Source organism: Anser brachyrhynchus (assembly GCF_964034855.1).
Source record: "Anser brachyrhynchus genome assembly, chromosome: 15".
Taxonomy (NCBI): domain Eukaryota; kingdom Metazoa; phylum Chordata; class Aves; order Anseriformes; family Anatidae; genus Anser; species Anser brachyrhynchus.
Window position 1 is genome coordinate 7,667,058 of NC_137733.1, and position 17,601 is coordinate 7,684,658.

The 17,601-nt window shown below is 38.5% G+C and overlaps 1 protein-coding gene and 1 long non-coding RNA gene across 4 annotated transcripts in view; one reads left to right on the forward strand and one right to left on the reverse strand.

The window, feature by feature from the left end:
* Positions 1-17,601, forward strand: part of LOC308178534 — a 248,288-nt gene that overhangs the window by 117,525 nt on the left and 113,162 nt on the right. For both annotated transcript variants that reach the window (XR_013939798.1, XR_013939799.1), the window contains exon 6: positions 1-17,601. This exon is cut by the window's right edge and continues 45,352 nt beyond it. This is a non-coding gene — a long non-coding RNA (uncharacterized lncRNA).
* Positions 1-17,601, reverse strand: part of SHISA9 (shisa family member 9) — a 180,357-nt gene that overhangs the window by 59,879 nt on the left and 102,877 nt on the right. The window lies entirely within an intron of this gene.

Sequence of the window (17,601 nt, forward strand, 5' to 3'; positions counted from 1 at the left end):
CCAGAGATGGACAGCTCTCATTTACACAATGGCAAACAGGGAACTCAGGTGGGGCCAGATTCTGTCCCAGAGAATTATATAAACTCTGACTGTGTGAGTACCATTTCCTGTGAAATTGAACTTCTGTGTAGCTAGTTGGGAATTAGTAGATGAGCAAAAAATCTTTTTTTATTCCCTCTGATTTTTCTTAAAGCTTTTGAAACATTTACTTGGCTCACACAACAGTGGCCTCAGGAAAAATGGCTACGGAGGAAAGATATTAAAAATATCAAAGCAGTTAGAGCAATACAAAATACTACCAGAAAATGTTAAAATGTCCTGTGAGGAATCGCCTTCTTCTAATGGAAAACTTGGAGCACATCAACTTGGTGCTCCTACGCCTACTGTGCCATACCAGGGGGAGTTTCATGTGCCTGACCAGAAAACACCGACATACATTCCTGTTTAAATATACTTTTCTGTCCCCATCTTCCTATTGTTCTAAGTAATATATTCCATACAAGATGAATTAAGCAACCTACTTCTCAACCCTGACATTTTTCTTCTTATGGATCAAAAATAAGTATAGACTGGTATTCCACAGAAGTACACACTGAATCATTCCCATTAATTAAGGATCACTTTTACATCCACTTCAAATTTTTAATAATAGTCTTGAGAGTATCTGTTTTGTTAAGATGAAATATATGAGCAACTATGTTACTCCTGCAGCTTTTGGCAACTTGCAGGAATGCAGCACCTATGCGCAGCACCGGGGTCCTGTGAGAACAGATGTAATTGCCCATCCACGCAATTCTTTTGCATACCTGGGGCCTGATTGCACATTAATATTCACATTAGTGTTTGTTTTATTGTTACACTGTGATTTGCAGCAAGCAAATGCTTCTGACAAGTTAGTGAGGGTAGCAGAGCTGGGTCTCCCATGGTTTTTTTTCACTGAAGTGCCAGAAGTTGGTGGTATGAGCCATATGCTTAGTCAAGCACATGCCTAAATACCTTGCTAAGCTGAACCTGTAGCACGGAGACCACCATAAAATTCTGTTGTCTCCTCTCTGTAGACAAGTGTGGGTACCAGGACAGTCTGCCAGACCTCTAAATACCTTCAGCAGTGGCAACAATGAGCTGCTGATAACTAGGATAAGATAGCTAAGAGGAGATTGTGCTGTACTGTAGTGGCTAAGATCCTCTTCTGTGCTGAACACAATGGTGACAGCACTAAGAGCGGCAGTACTTCTTGGGCAGTGTGCTTTCCCCAGTCCCTTTCTGTAGGATTGCAGGCATGCTGCTGGCAGTCACAGCAGAACTGTGAACTTTAGCTGTTGTAGACCCCTTCATGCCAGGATGCCACAAAGTCTTCAAGAGCAGTTCTCAGGACAGTTTCCCATCTGCAGCCCATTCTGTGCTGTGATGCAGCTACTGGCTGCTAGCCCACTTCTCACCTGGGATCTTGATCTCCCAAGTGACCAGCAGGTAAGGCTGCTGCAGCAGTTGGAGCTCCAGACTGCACCTTTCCCTGCCAGCTGGGCTGGTGTAAGTCCCAGTAGCTGATGAACCCGAGATGACATGGCACACGGGGACTGAGCTCACTGCACAACAGACTTTGGGATGCTGATCGTCTTTGAGGCCCACCTACAGATCTTTGGTAAAGCTTTCTTACTGTATCTGAAGTTTTATATAATACTCCAAACGTAATCACTGAAACGTGCTCAGTTACTATGGTGACGGGAGCTGGTAGAGATCTCTGAGACAGATGAATTGGAGAACAAAAGAGTGCAGGAAGCCAAGATCCCCAAGTTCACTGTGCAGATCTAATTTGTCTGTGTAATGTTTAAAGAATAGGATGAGGAACACTGCAGAAAAAAAGTGAGGCAGATGTAACTAACAAAGGATCTCAGCTGGTACTTGCATACCTAAGGTAGCAATGTTCCTTCCCATGTTCATTTATTTCTTTCATCTTAAAAATAATTGCGCAGGCTTAAGGAAACAATGGAGAAGTTGGCAGCTAACTGAACAGTCACTGGAAAGGGGTCTGAGTTTGAGGTCAATATTGTCAAGTGTTAGTGGGAATATCAGAGGGATCACTGGAAATTTGTGGGGGACACCAGATGGTATAAGAGAGGCATGGGACAGCATCAAGGAAAAAGACAGAGCCATAAATGAAGAGAGGCTAAGCAGCCTCATACCAAGTCTATTGAACATTTGATCCTCTTCTCTTGGCTCACTGCTCTTTTTGCTAGTATTTGACTGAACAAGTATCATAAATGTTTAAAAAAAAAAAAAAACAAAACGGGGTGAGGGGGGGACTGGGGAAGGGGGATAGGGTCTGTCCAGCTTGCAAAGAAGTGAAAAACACTCTACATTTGCTGAGAAAATGAAAGGTTATTTAAGCAGGAAAAAAAAAATCTGTGTACATTTTCCGTATAAATGCAATTACTACCAGCAGTCATTCTAACTCTCTGTGGTTTGAGCAGTGTTTCAAAATATTTGTTTCAAAATATTTGTTTCACTTTCCTTGCCTGAAATCACTTTGCGTTTCCTATAGCACTACTGCTGTGACAGTGACCGTGCCGTTTGGGAAGCATTATGTGCTTGACTAACTTCCCACTATTTAGGTTCAACAAAATGTGTTTCCCCAAGCTCTGTACAGCAAGATTTACAGCTACTGTAACAAAGGAAGGGGAGGATGGGCTCGAGCTCATTGACCATGGCCCTGCAGCTTGACATTCTGCTGCAGTTACTGACAAGACTCTAGGAGGCAAATTGCAGCTTTATTGTGTCGATAAGCACAAGAGGCATAGTAAATGGTGGCTTAGAGAAATCAATTTCCCTGTCAAAGGTCAGTAGAGTTTGTAAGTGCATCTGTTTAGAGAATAGCCTAATCCATCCCATTGATGATGGTTATAACTCATTCACAGCTAGAAGTTGACTATGTCCATTTTATGTGGAGGAAAGAAAGGAAAAAATATTAGGTTTTGGAATAAGACATCGAGCTAGGAATGGAAAAGCTTGTGTATTTTGTTGCTAACTCTGCTACTGAGATTTTATGCAGTATGCATCTGCAATAAGGCCATATCTTGTGAGAATCTCGAGACACAATTGGAAGGAAAAGAAAAAAAAAATGCATCCTTGCCCAGTAGTTCAGATGTATAGCAGACAAAGATATTGCTGGTATTAGTTCTCCTGTAATAGGCAGGGAGAAAGAGAAGAGTTTCTTTGCTCATTTTGTACCCACGTGCTTCTCTGTATGCACCACTTAAATATGTTGGACGCGCTGTGCTGACAACAGGAACAAATAACTGAGACAGGAAGAAGAAAGCCAGGAGTAATGTGTCCTGGTTTTTCACTGCTGTTCTGATAGCAGCTTGGTCCCAGCTCTGAGTCTGAGCTCAAGAACTCATTTTTCTCTCCAACTGGTGTTCATCTGTCCTGGAAAGGAGCTCTGTCAGTGTATCAGACTGAATTTCCTTAAGGATTAGAATGGAACGCACACTTATTAGATTAAATGCAATTTATCTAAGTGCTTTTTTTATTATTGTGCTCCAGCATGTTACAAAATATGAAGGTCAAGAGATCAGCAAGCGTAACTTGCTGCAGTTTCAGAGTTCACTACTTTATTAGAGACTGCTAGCCCCTAAACGTTTCTGTAATATGCCGAAGATGGGACCAGGAGATTAATGAAGTTTTAAAATCCCTTCCTAAGCATTTTGTAAACTCTAATGTGATGTGACTCGGTAATTACTGGAAACCTTAGAGAGACAACTGTTCAGATGGAAGAGTTTTTAATAAACCCATTAACTTTGCAAGTGAAGTGAGGCCCTCTCAGGAGTTTCATTGATCCTTGCATTTTTTCTAATGGTCTCATGGCCCTCAGGAATGTTTTGTTTTAAAAAGATGCTGAGTCTGAATATGATGCTGATAGAGAAGCCAAGATATCTGCAAGTTCACCTAAGCTGATAGTTACATTTAACAAATATTTCTAGTTTACTGACAATCACTATTTACTAACCAATGGATGAACACATTGACTGGTGAGAGAATGTTGCTGCAGGAATGTTTGCTGAATTCAGAAATAACCATCAAGTCTACCAGACTTCCAGCATTTATAGATAATCTTCCAGGATTAAATGCCTTTAAAATTCAGTACGTGTATCTTTCCAGGAGTGATGGAGCACCATAGTCACATAAAATCCATTATAGACTGCATTGTTAATTGTGGAAAGTTGTAACAATCCCATTTCTGTCTTCTGCATTGTGATACATCTTTCTGTTAGTTTTTACTGTCCGAAAAAATATTTTCAGGAAAGAAAGCGAATTGAAATTCTTTTTTAATATGACTGAAGCTTTGAAATTTAAAATGCTCACTTTTTCTTTCATTTTTATCTTATTTTATTTTGTGAAACTGAATAATAATCATTGTAGGTATTGCACAAAAGTGATTAAGACTTAAAAAATGCACATGCTTCCCTTGAGATATACTTGTGAAAATGTTACTCATGTGGTAATCAGATAAATACGAAATATGCTTTTACTTTTCTCATCTATGTATACCATCTTTGTGACTTTTGTATTCCATTCTCAGGTTATTGATTAGTTGCTCAGATATACCTACATGGTTGAAGGCAGAGGAAAGGTGTTTTTTTATTGTTTGTTTTTTTGTCTCTGAGTTTAGACTCATTGCTCAGCTTTTTAACGGGTGGAGCTTTATTCAGAAATGTGTAGTTTGTGAGACATCATATTGTCTGAACTATTCGGTATTAGTCATCCCTTGTAAACTGTTTATTAAACTGAACATAAACAATAAGTTACGCAGAATAAATATATAGAACAAATATTTTTAGATTTCTGTAAGCTCTTCTGAAGGCTTCATTTTATTGAAGTAACGTTCTCTTTGTAAATTGATGTATTCAGAGCACAGTTCTGATACTAATGTCTTTTAAAGCAGCATATAAAATAGCAACTCAAACAGAGTACGTGCATTACTGTGAAAGGCAAATGTCAAAGGCACTCACAAGCTACCGTCTTTGTGACGTGATTCTGAAGCAATGGCGAAGTGTGCAAAGCACACAGATCTCAGTTGTGGTGGAATCAGCTGAGATAACTCAACTCCCAAGCTGACATTGGCACACCAGCCCTTTCAGTGCAATAAAGAAGAGGCCAATAGCTACAAAATCACCCTCCTTTTTTATCTTCTGTAAGACTGAGTAGTTGTGATGCTTGCTGTAACCAGGGAATTGTAAGTTTATGCTTTTTACACCATTTATACAGATGACAAGGTTCTTCCATATTTGCGCCTGGATTTAATGTAGTAGGCTGTCTGTGTTCAACACCGGGTCCTGTTCACACTGGGAAAACACAGAAGATAAACATGCCCCAGAAGAGCTGTAGTTGTTCAACACGGTACAAGTCACAATTCTCCTCAGTGGGTTGTGTGTGGTTGTCCTGACTCCAGCCACAGGCGGCCATTTTAGGCGCCATTTTTGTCTGTGAGGATTTCTGGTCTCTTAGGTGTCAGAGCTGAGAGACAGTTGTAGCTCTGACCTTCCAGTTTTCCTGTGAGGGACTCTGCTTCAGAAATTAGTCCTTGTGCCTTTATTCCCCCTGTTGTGGACTCTCCTGGATCTGTCACTGACAGACACAAACTACTGCGGCTATTTCACCAATTCGCTTGTTCAGTAGGTGCCACTAGGCCTGGCTATGTGAGCCTTCCATGCAAATCTGTGACAGGGCCTGCAGCACACATACTGCGAGGAGAGCCTGAGGGAATGAATTTGTTCAGCCTTAAGAAGAAAAGACTGAGGGGATCTTCAACTCCCTGACGAGAGGGTGGAGAGGAGTTGGAACCAGGCCCTTTTCAGAAAACAATGATAAAGCAAGAGGTAATGGGCACGAGGTGGAACATGAGCTATTCTGTTTAGGAAAAAAAAAAAAACCTTTCACCATAAGGGGTTTACTATAACAGGATGTCCAGGGAGGTTCTGGAATCTCCATCATTGGAGGTCACTCACAACTTGACCAGACAAGGACCTGAGCAGCCAGACTTAAATTCACCCTGTTTTGAGCAGGTGGTTGGACCTCTGGAGGTTATTCCAGCCTGAATTTCTCTGTGATTCTGCCTACTGATATGAGTAAGAAGGGGTCCATGCACACACTTCCATATTTTCTTTACCAAATCTGAACCCAAAGCACAATACAATACGCTTTCATGATCTATCAGTCAAAATGGGTTAGTGATTGCAGTACTGTTTTGACTATAAATTCCAGTCACTCTTTTTAACCAACTTTCCCAGGTAAATTGCTGCATGACTCTTAAGCTTTTAGAGCTCCAGGTTGTCACTGTTATTCAAACAAGAATGCTTTGCTAGAGCTCACTTGGGAAATTAAATAAATGTAACTGTGACATGTGTATTGGTCCAGTAAATCTATTGTAATACCTTCAGAGACTCTCAGAGGGCAATTCTATCAAGTAGTATTCTCATGTGTGATGCTTCTACCGAAAGTTTTTGGGTGAATCAGTTATACAACCCTCAGGACTTACATTTAGTGGACTTCACAGTTTTACTATGGCTGTTACATTTCCATGGCTGTTTGCTATGCTTTTCGCAATGTTTCCATGAAGTTTTAATGAACGATTTCATTTCATGCAGTTTAGTGCTGTCTTGTTCATGATACAGTTCAACAAAAACATTTCTGTTCTAGTTAAAAGTCCTAAAGAACCAATAGAAAAAATGTTCTGTATAATAGTTGAATTGCAACATTTGTCCGTTATAGGAACAGTGTACAATGAAAACACTGTCCCAAGTGTTATACGTTAAGTATAGTATCAAGTAATTTTATAAAAGTGGGATTCACTTTTTGTTTCCTCAGGGAATGTTACCAAGGAACATTCCTACTTGTCTCATACCATTGCTCTGAACCAAATTGGGCACCATTTTAATTTTGCCCCCTATTCTTATTCAGAAACATTTTTGAGTGCTTTTGCTAGTATTTAATTTTAAAGGCAACTGACACAAGCTTTTAAATACTCTAATTTTTAATTTGGAATTCTGGAGATATTTATCCAAGTCACATAAGATAGTATAAAGTGCATAATGCTGTAGCGTATGGGATGGGTTGGCCAAATTAGTCATATGAAGTGATGTCCATTCAGTGACTTCCTCCATGTTTGATATAAAATCTAGAAATTTGATAATAAAAATCTTTGTCTATAAAATTAAGTTTAAAAATAAAACACAGCTTGTGAAATGCAAAGGAAAATCTGTAGAAATACCACTATTATTCAAGAATATGAGTCCTGACAACACCTCTTTTTTTCTTCAAAAGAAACAGCAGTAAGTAACTGAGATCCGTCAAATGCTTTTGCATGGTTCATTAACTGTATTGCCTCCACATTTTCACATTTTTTAAACATTTTAAGTGCAGTCAGTCAGTCAGATTTTGACAAATACAGCTTTGCTTCTCATTTTAAAATTTGTCACTTACCAAGGAAAAACAGAATCGTGAGATTTCTGATCAGATTGAGTTTTTCACAAAGATTTTACAAATGATTTATTTGTCCTTTGGTTGGACAAACACTTAAATAATCCCAGTTTCCAGGAAAAAATCCGTCATTTCAATGTTTCACCATTGCATGGCAAAAAGCTTCTTTTTTGGGGGTAGGAGACATTCAAGATGGCAACACCAACTAGTCTTCAAAGAGCATATATATATGTGTGTCTTGTTGGCTGGCGAGCTTTTTTTTTTAAAAAAAAAAAATAGAACTAACTCAGTCACTTTTAGTTAAACTTCAGTTGTCCATAAGCAATACAGAACAAGCTCTGGCTATACCTTCCACTTATGAGTTTCAATAGCGTGGCCAAATCAGGTCACCTTCTATATATTACTGGACACTATTAAAATTCTTTATATGGTACAATAATATTTTAAAATAAATCTTGTGCTAACACTGGCTCTAGATTAGCAAGCTATAATATTACATGGTGTGTTAAGTCTCTAAAATAAATGTTGTATATATATATATTATAGTATATAGTATAGTATAAATGCTATATAAAATAAATATAGTAAGTGATGAAAATTAAATATCAGATAGCAACAAAAATGTATTGTATCACTGAGATACACTGAGAATCACTAGAGTGGACTATGCCTGCTATTGATATTTCCTGGATTTTCCATTTAAAATTAATTGGCCATTTCAAGCAACACTTTTATTTACCTTTTTTTAGTCTAGTTAGACTGGAATTTCGTGTCTGATTTTGGAGGTTTTGGAGTCTTGTGTGGAGAGGCTGAGCGAGCTGGGCCTGCTCGGCCTGGAGAAGAGGAGGCTCAGGGGGGCCTCACCGATGTCCACAAATCCCTGAAGGCAGGGTGCACAGATATCAGAGCCAGGCCACAACAGAGGTTGTGGAGTCTCCTCCTTGGAGATCTGCAAAAGCTACTTGGACATGGGCCTGGACAAGAGGCTCAAGGTGGCCCTGCTTGAGCAGGTGTTGGACCAGATGGCCTTCAGAGGGCCCTTCCAAGCTCAGCCATCCTGTGATTCTGACCTCTTGCAGCTCCAGGAAGAGTGAAGGAGCTGATCAGGCCTTGTGGTTCGTTAAGTGCTGGTTCATACATCTTGATTATCTGTTTTGTTGAACAGGAACCACTGTGCTACGGTTACAGTAATGTTTTGGTTTGTGCTTCTCAACCCCTTCAGTACATCTGCATTCTGAGGCCCCTGCTCTATCCTGAAAATCTCTGACAGAACAGAACAGAGCACTAGGAAATCTGGAAAACAATTCTGAAATCTTGATGAAATGCACTTTTACAGGAATCTTTGAGCGTTCCCAGCTGTTTTCTTCCGACTGCCAATACCCTCTTACAGAACAGCAGAATATGTTATTAAAGACAAAAGCTTTAGCTGTTTATTTTATCTACTTCTGTGATAGGAATTCCAGAGACATCCCATAGAAGTAAGGAGAAGATGGGGAATAATGTATTGCAAATAGAAATCGTGGGTTCATGGGTATGTCTTGTGATTTGTGAGTTTGGGAACTAGATGATACCCGCTGTGTGCACACGACTTAAACCTCTTCATGCTCAGTGTAACAGTCAGCTGGAAAACACATGAGTATAATCTAAATGGTACCCTAGTTTTCTCAAACATGGCTGTGCTTTTTGTTCTCAGCAGAACTGCTACCTTTGTTTTAACTCTTTCCTCTGGTTTCTCTTATCTCTCACGCTCTTCCACAGTCAGGGCTAGCTAAAAAATGAAATTAGGAAAAAAAAAAATCTTATGGCAAATGATGCTTTTGCTGACATTTACTGGTTTGGTGGTTTGGTGGTATTTTTTTGTTGTTGTTGTTTAGTTTGGGGTTTTTTTTTTGGATTTTGTATGTGTGTGTGAAATACAGATCAGAGCCTAATCTTCATCCCAGAGTATTTAGAAGCACCACAGACCAGTTCATCTGGCATATCAAAATCTGAATCTGAGAAACAGTATCAGTTGGAAAATAGTCAATACTTGGAAAGGTATCAATGTCAATATAAATATTTTTTCCATACAAGGAAAAATCTCTACTTCTCCAGCTGGTTCCTAACATTTTCTAATGCAGGCTAAAACGTCTTTTGCGGGTAGGGTTTTTGTCTTGTTATCAGGCTACATTTTCCTCAATGAGTGCTTAGTATCTGGCTAGTTTATTCAAAAACCTAGATAGAAGCTGATCTGTTTGGAAAATCTGGATCTCATTTTTCAGAAAAACATCTCAAGAGTTTTTATTTTTTCAGCCAAAAGAAGTTAATGTCAAGCATTATCCGGACAAACGATCTCCCAATGTTAATGTTTCACTGCCTGGAATGTCTTTGGACAGCTGTAATATTTGTAGCAGTTCTTCTAAGTCATCACTTCTGTCAATTTGAAAATGCCAGGGTATAAAGTTTACAACCTTTTTCTTTTACAGTGCCACCCATTGTAAATGCTGCTGTACTAAGGAGTCAGTCAATATGGCATTATATTATAAGATAGCTCTTGTGACAACAGAAGTAGAATAATATAGCTGGTTTATGTCATTTTGTCTTGAAATTTCTACAGTTTGTCTGTTGTGACACAATTTGCATTCAACTTTTACAAAAAATGTTAAATGTTTTCTAATCTTTTTTGATATACCAACTGATTTCAAAACAGAATTTGCAAAAGTGCAATGCTTTGTGACCTATAGATACACCAGAACCAAAGCAATAGCAAATGATGCTGTGACAGATTCACCAACTTCGGTGAATTTGTCCTGAGTTTTGAAACATGTACCCATATTCCAGTAAGATTTACTGTAGAACTTCAGAATACCTCATAGACTACCTTCATGTCTTTATATGCCTAAAAGACTCTGATGAGTATTTGATGAAATTGGTTTGATGTGTAACATTATATAATTACCAGCCTCTCTGACTGCACAAGACTCTACTTTCTGTGCAGTCAGCCGTGGCATACAGACTTCCAAAATGGTTGGTAGTAAATGGAAAGCTGTAATTGAAATTAATGGAAGTTTTTTGCCTTTCAGTAGGATTTTGCATAATAGTAATAATAACACAGCATATTGTTTGCATTTTAAACTTGCTGCCTAAAAAAAATCCTATATGGGTGATGCAGAGTCTGGAAATACTCAAAATGCTTTTAAACTGCATGGAACCAGGGTACAGAGTATTCATTCTGATTATCTCTACTTCTCGACCCACCTAAAAGCAGAGGCCCCCATTCCACAGACCTGTAATTAATATGAAACTACAAAGCTCTGTCAACACAGAAATTCTCTGAACTGTCAGTTCCCTTAACTAATCCAATTTCTACAGACAAAGCATCTGCTGTGCTTTTACGAAGTGTTGTATTTGCTGATAGAAAGGGAGGAAGATATCGGTGTGGGGATTGTAGTTGTGAACCTCTGTAGGAATTAGAGATCCATTTGCAAATAACTAGTAAATGTAAATGTAAAGCAACAGCTCGTTGTGTTCAAGAAGAGCCTTTGGATCTACTCAGTGAGAATTTGTGTTTCAGTAACTGCATGAAAATGTATAATAAGAGCTTGGTCTGAAAACATAATGGAGATACTTCATCTCGTGGGATAATCTTTCAGTGGTTTTGAGTAGATAGCACTCTACATACTAGTTTCAATTTTTTACTCATTCCCATTGAAATGAACAGAGCTGCTGCACCATTGATTTCAAAACCACTTCATGTAGCAGGAAGAATATGTAATAATAGTAAAAAGACATTCTGTAGTAAGAAAAATAGGTTGTTTGTGTTACACGTGACTCAGGAGAGCCCAGATTTTGTAACTGTTCAGACGAAGTGCTTGTTTGGCAGTTGCTCCTGCTCCCAGTAAAGTCTTGGCCTCAGGCATCTTGTCATGTGTTTTGGGTGGGAATGGTCCAATGGGAAACCTACAGCTTGCTTCAGATGCTGAAACAGAGCAGGAGTTGCAGCCCTGTGATACAGATTAATTACTATCTTAAAATCACTAATTAACTTTAGTATTATTAAAAATTAATTTTATAGTACATCATCTAAAATAATCCCAGGATCCTAACTTCAGGGGTTAGCCAACGTCAAGAAAGAATAATAAGTGGTTCACTCAAAAGTAAAATGGATGTATTAAAATGTTTTCTCTCTACTCTCTGGGGCAGAGAGGCAGCAAGCTGTGCAGGACAGGCATCCCCCAGTGGGACTTGTCTTCAACTAAAATCTCTGAATTTCTTCCTCCCATCTCAGCGTGCTGTAGGTCCTGCTCTCCACTTGCTACCCTCTAGCAAAAGTTAGAAAACTTAACAGAGGCTGGCAACCTCCGCATAACTGGCTTTCTAGAAGGATGTCTTCCAACAGCTGACTGGACTAGAATTAAGAAGAAAACACATAGCTCTCCTAGTATTTTAACCTTCTGCTGAATGCAGGTACTGCCTGGTTCTGTTTATTTGACCTCATGTGCCCTTGGCTTTTATGCTGTAGCCATAGCATACCTGATACGAGTAGAAAGTCATCCGGGGACAGATTTCTAAAAGAATCTACGCGCCTAAAGAGGTAGAAAATCACACTAGAATTTTCGCTTCATATTTAGGTGCCCAAGTACCTTTAAAAATCTGAAGTCTCAAGACTAAAGCTTCAATTTCTGACATCGTACTAGTATCAGAACCCTGGTTCTTGTCCTGAAGAAACTCATCTAAACAAGAGCTCGGGAGAGAGGGGAACAACAGAACTTATATTCAGGCCTTAGTAGTACAAATAAGACCAAAAGTTTTACAAAAGTGTATCCTAACAGTTACAAATCTGAAAAAGACCTCCAAGTGTATGCTTTTTAAACTACTCATACTTTGAATTGGTCTTGTGGAGTTCTCCGGGTTTTTGAGACCTAATTTTTGAAACCTTGCCTTTGCAGCATTACGTTGTGAAATAAATACACCGACTGACTCATTTACCCTCCTGCTGAAGTATGTACAGACAATGGGAAGATTTAGCACAAAGTAGCAGCTTCATGTCGGAACATCTCCATTTTTGGCAGCCTGTACTTCATTCTATTATTCAAACATGGGGGAAGGAATTGAATGTAGAGTGTTGGTTTTTGTTTTTTTTTTTGTTTGTTTAATTATTAGCTTAGAACCAAAAATAGTGCAAGTCCTGATTTACTTTAACACTAACGGGCCTATTCATAGAATACAAGCCACAAACATGAGAGAATTGCATAACTTAGGGACATAATAACTGTAATTACAGGAACAGCAAAGGTCACTGGGTCCATCATCATTTCTTAATTTCGCTTTTACTTTTATCCCTTTGTGTGTATAGTCCTATGTTATCCAGTACTTTAAACATCTTCTTTTGCTATAAGCATGAGTTAACTCCTTGTCACAGAATTAAGCAGCACACCAACTCTTCATGAATGTCTCCATTTTTGTTCTAAATGCCATAACTCTTCAGTCCGACCATCTTCTGTTCCACATTTTTATTTGAATTTTGAATCAGTGGGGAATTGACCCACTGAGAGTAGTGTTGTTCTTGCCAGTGGGTTCCCGTAAAGAGAGGCTTCAGCTGTCTATGGAGTTCTTCCCACTGTGCAAAAGCATTTCCTCAGCTTACTCTTCACAGTGTACATTTGGCTAACAAATTGTTATATTTTCACTCAACCCTTGCCTGTTCAAGGAAAAATACATGTTACCTCTCTATGTTAAATCTAATTTGTGGTGGGTTCATGGGTCTTTCACCTCATCTTGGAGGTTGGCTGCTGCTTTCACTTACGAAAAAGTCCACATCTCTTACACGGTACCATGTTACAGCAGGGAGCAGCGTCTGCAGTGCTTCTGATACACTGAGACAAGATTGTTAAGGTTAGACATGCTCTCACAAAAGACTATTACCAAAGCAGCTTAGAGCCTCCTCTCCTGTACAAGATCAGATTTTGAAATATTTGTATACTTAGCTCTAAAGGAATGCTACCAAATCAATGCAAAACTATCCAGGGAGCTATTTGATTCTCATCATCATTTATCTTAGTGCTGCGCTGTATTCAGTGGAGTTTCTGGACTTGCTAGTGTGATTGTTTCCCTCCATCAGATAGGGCCCTGAGACTGAGTACATTAAATAACTTCTGCTGAGCTGTATCAGGGATCTACACCTATGCCATGAATCAAACATGAGTCTTCTAAACCCCTTATCAACAACCTTGGCATAAGTCATACCTCTCAGGAGAAGTCAAGTTGCTTGGCATTCAGGATTCCTCAGAATTTGCAGGGGACTAGTCTTGGGAATTTTCTACTTCTATTTTAAAAAATCATGTCTTCCTAACATGTATTATCATAGAATGTCACAGAAACAATATGACCCACTGGCAGAGTAACATTAGTCTAGGATAAAATGTTAGAATAGGGATTTCTCTCAAACCAGGAACTGTCTTGGTGGTAAGTGGACTTACAAGAACAGGGCTAAAAGAAAGGTCAGGTTATTTTTACTTATGCTCCAACCTGAATTATATCTTTGGTAATAATGCTATATCATTTTACTTACAATTCTGTTTGGGTATTAAACTCACCACACAATTCCCTTTCTGTTATTTACCAACACTTTGAGTGTAAGTCTTGCCTTTAGGGATTTTTTGAAATATTATCAAAAAGAGCTTTGTGAATGGTGCAAGTTTTCATCCCTCCTGCAGGATTTTGTAGGAAGGATTCACATCTTTTTGACATGCTCTAGTGTCTGCCCTGCCTGATACATTATCATTTCTGGATCCTACACTCAAGGAGCTACCTGGGGCTCTAGTAGCAATAGACCTGCCTTATACTAGTGTTTTGCTCCCCGCTGAGAAAGCTGAATTAGCCCAGCTGGAAAAACATGCCCATGTGGCCACCTTTTGCCCTCTCTAGTGAAGATTTAGCTCTCCTGCTTATCCAGCGCTGGAGAGATAGCTCACTGTCTCAGACCGTATTTAGTTTGAATTAGGGTGAGTTTGCCAACATCCAAGTCAGGCAAGAACAGGGAATCAATAGCGGATTTAAACAAGGAGCAACATGGAAACACTGGAAGTAAAGTCAGTCTTTTACTGGGTTTATAGTTTAGTGGTGATCTTAAATCCCAAAGCCTTAGTCAGTGTAGAGTTTAAAAGTACTTGTTTTAACTTATAAAACTGCTCAAACTTAACAAATCAGAACTAACCTTTTTTCCACAGTCAACCCTTACCTGAGAACAAGTGCTCAGAGTAAAGCCACCTTGTGAATAAATGTCTATTCATATTTTATGCCTAAATAAATTATAAAAATTAAGAGGAATATTTGTGGACATGAGAGATTAGTCAAAAATCATTCAACAAACACGTGCATATTTTAATGTCAAGATGGCCTACTTTCTTGAAGGTCTCCAGAGTGAAATTGGGAAAGGTGTGGAAAGGATTAGAAGGAACAAGGAAAGCAAAAACCCCTGCACAATGGTCAGTGAAGCTTAATGGGCTATTGAGGAAAAAAGAGATGAAGTAGCACGTATACCTAAGATACTTTTCTAGATGGAAGAATAATGTGGTGTTTTGAGTGAAAGGAAATAATGGTTTTGAATGGTGAATGGTGCGTGTTACAGGTTAGCTTGTTAATAATTAAGTTCTTAGTAGTTGGTGTTTGCACATTCTGTGACTACCTTTACCTGAAATATTTTCACCTGGAAAGTGAAGTATACTGAGCACTGTATACTTGATAGCAAAACAACTGTGTTTTAGTTGAAATCGTAACAAATCTGTCTTTATTCCAAATTCGAAGGGTAAGGAAGATTGCAAACTGCATTGAACCACAATGTTTCCTTCAAAATATAGCCTAAAATCTGCATAGATAGCCATATTTTTTGCACAATAACCATGATCTAAATGTTTAGTTTAGACTGTTTGTTGAATATTCAGCTTAGGCTCTCTTTTTTTCCCTAAGTTCAAAATTGTGGGATTCTTTCAAGGAGATATGCTGCATCTCTGTAAGCAGCTACTTGTACTGGTGCAGTATAATAAATTGTCTAGTCTCCTTGCAAATCACTTTTCTGCCCTTGTGGGGTGTGAGAAGTAGGAAACGTCGCATCTGAGTTGTTGCACAAGCCCAAAAGAGAAATATAATAAGAAGCAAAAATACCTGTTGTAAAGGAGGTATTTGATTTCTGTCACAGAGGAAGCAGATTCTCTTTGAAAGGTACTCCATTGCTAATTAATTCACATGCACCTGAACTGTGTTATTTCAGTTTAAAAAGCTAATCCCCTTGCATGAGTTCAGAGATGTTTTTTAAAAACAGAACATTTGAAATGCCTATGAAAATGCAAAGAAATTTACAGGGGTTAAAACTTAATCTGATGTATTGTTTCTCCAAAAGCATATCTAGAAAGGATTTGTGAGAATGTGTGTGTATATACATAGGTATGTAAATATATTTTAATGTATATGACAATGACTGAGCTGATTTACATTAAGCAAGATGCTAATGAACATTTCTTAGTAGTTAGCCTTACAAATTCTTAAAATAGTTGTAAAAAATCCTTGCAAAAAAGCACCCAAAATGTGGATTTTAAAGTAGTTATGCATAGAATTCCAGTGGTGCTCTGGTGTGATCAGGGAGTTCCTTATAGGGATATTTGAAGGCACCTCTCCCAGAACACTGCCTCCAAGAAGGAGACTTGAAGTGCAAGAATCATGGACCAACATCAGAGACCAGCATTTAGCTAGGAGAATGAAATGCTGCCGAACAGGTTTATCCATATATGAAGCAATTTCCTTCCAAATGTTGATCCTTGACAATACAGCTTTTTACACATTTTTCAAGATTCTAGAGAATAGAATGAAATAGAAGAATTGCTTTCAATAAACACATAGGCATTTTTAAATTGAGCTTTACATTTCTCGTATCAAGTGACACAAAACTTCTATTTCTTAATTTGGAAATGCACAGAAATATCACAGTGGTAGCCACACAGCTTTTTTTTTTTTCAGAAAGCTGCATTTTTGAGAAAATGCAATAAAGTCTCTCAGACCTCTTGCATACTGCAGTGCTTAGAAATATTTATTTTCTGCTCTATTATTTATTACTTTTCTCTTTCTTTATACTCTCATGCCAACTTTCCTTATTTGTATTCAGGATGAGTAGGGATGGTAGCAAAGAATAGTTGTTTGCAGACAAATACTTTTGCAAGACAACTAAACTAACTCCCGACCTTCATTTAGGAGGGATCACTGTAGAGATAATACTGTGAGGGAAAACCCAAAAAGATTTAACTGCAAGATCCATCCCCCCAAGAGCTAGTGCAAGCCTTGGGCTGAGAATGCACGGAGCTGTGAGAGCTGCTAGTCATGGATATATTCCCTGCTCAACAGCAGTTCTAAGTCTTAGAAGTGCTACAGTACAGTTAGGAAAAGGCTGCATTAAAAAAACAAAACAACAACAAAAAAAGTTCTTTACATCCAAACATAGACTGCAGTTTTAATGCATATGAATGTTGAAACTTGTGTCATGGTAGATGGACCTGTGTTTAGCTTTAGCTCTGCTGTTACTTGTTCTTTGACCTTGAACCATTTTGTAGAGTTATAATATTCTGTCCAACCCTTTTAATCAGAAACAAATGAGACATTGAGACATCATTTGAACCAAACCAATTTTTTTTTTCTTTAAAAAACTCCCAGAGTCACAGAACAGTTGAGACTGGGAGGGATGCTGGAAATCTTCTGGTGTGACATCCGTGCTCAAAGCAGGATCAAGTAGACCAGGTTACTTAGGACTGTACCTACTTTGGTTTTGATTGTCTCCAAGGATGGAGGCTCCATTAATTCTATGGGCAGCCTGTTGCAGTATTCAATCACCTTTACAGTTAAAAAAGTTTTTTGTTTGTTCGTTTGTTTTTTGTTATATCTAAATGGAATTTCTTGTATTTCAAATTTTGCCCATTGCTTCTCAGCCAATCACAGGATGCCACAGAGAAGAGTCTGACTTTGTCTTCTTCCTTTTTTTTCCATTAGGTTTTTGTACACATTGTTTAAGCCTTCTTGTCTCCAAGCTAAGCAATCCTGGCGCTCTCAAGCTCTAGTATAACAGATCTTCTAACCCCTTAATCAACTTCATGACCCTTTACT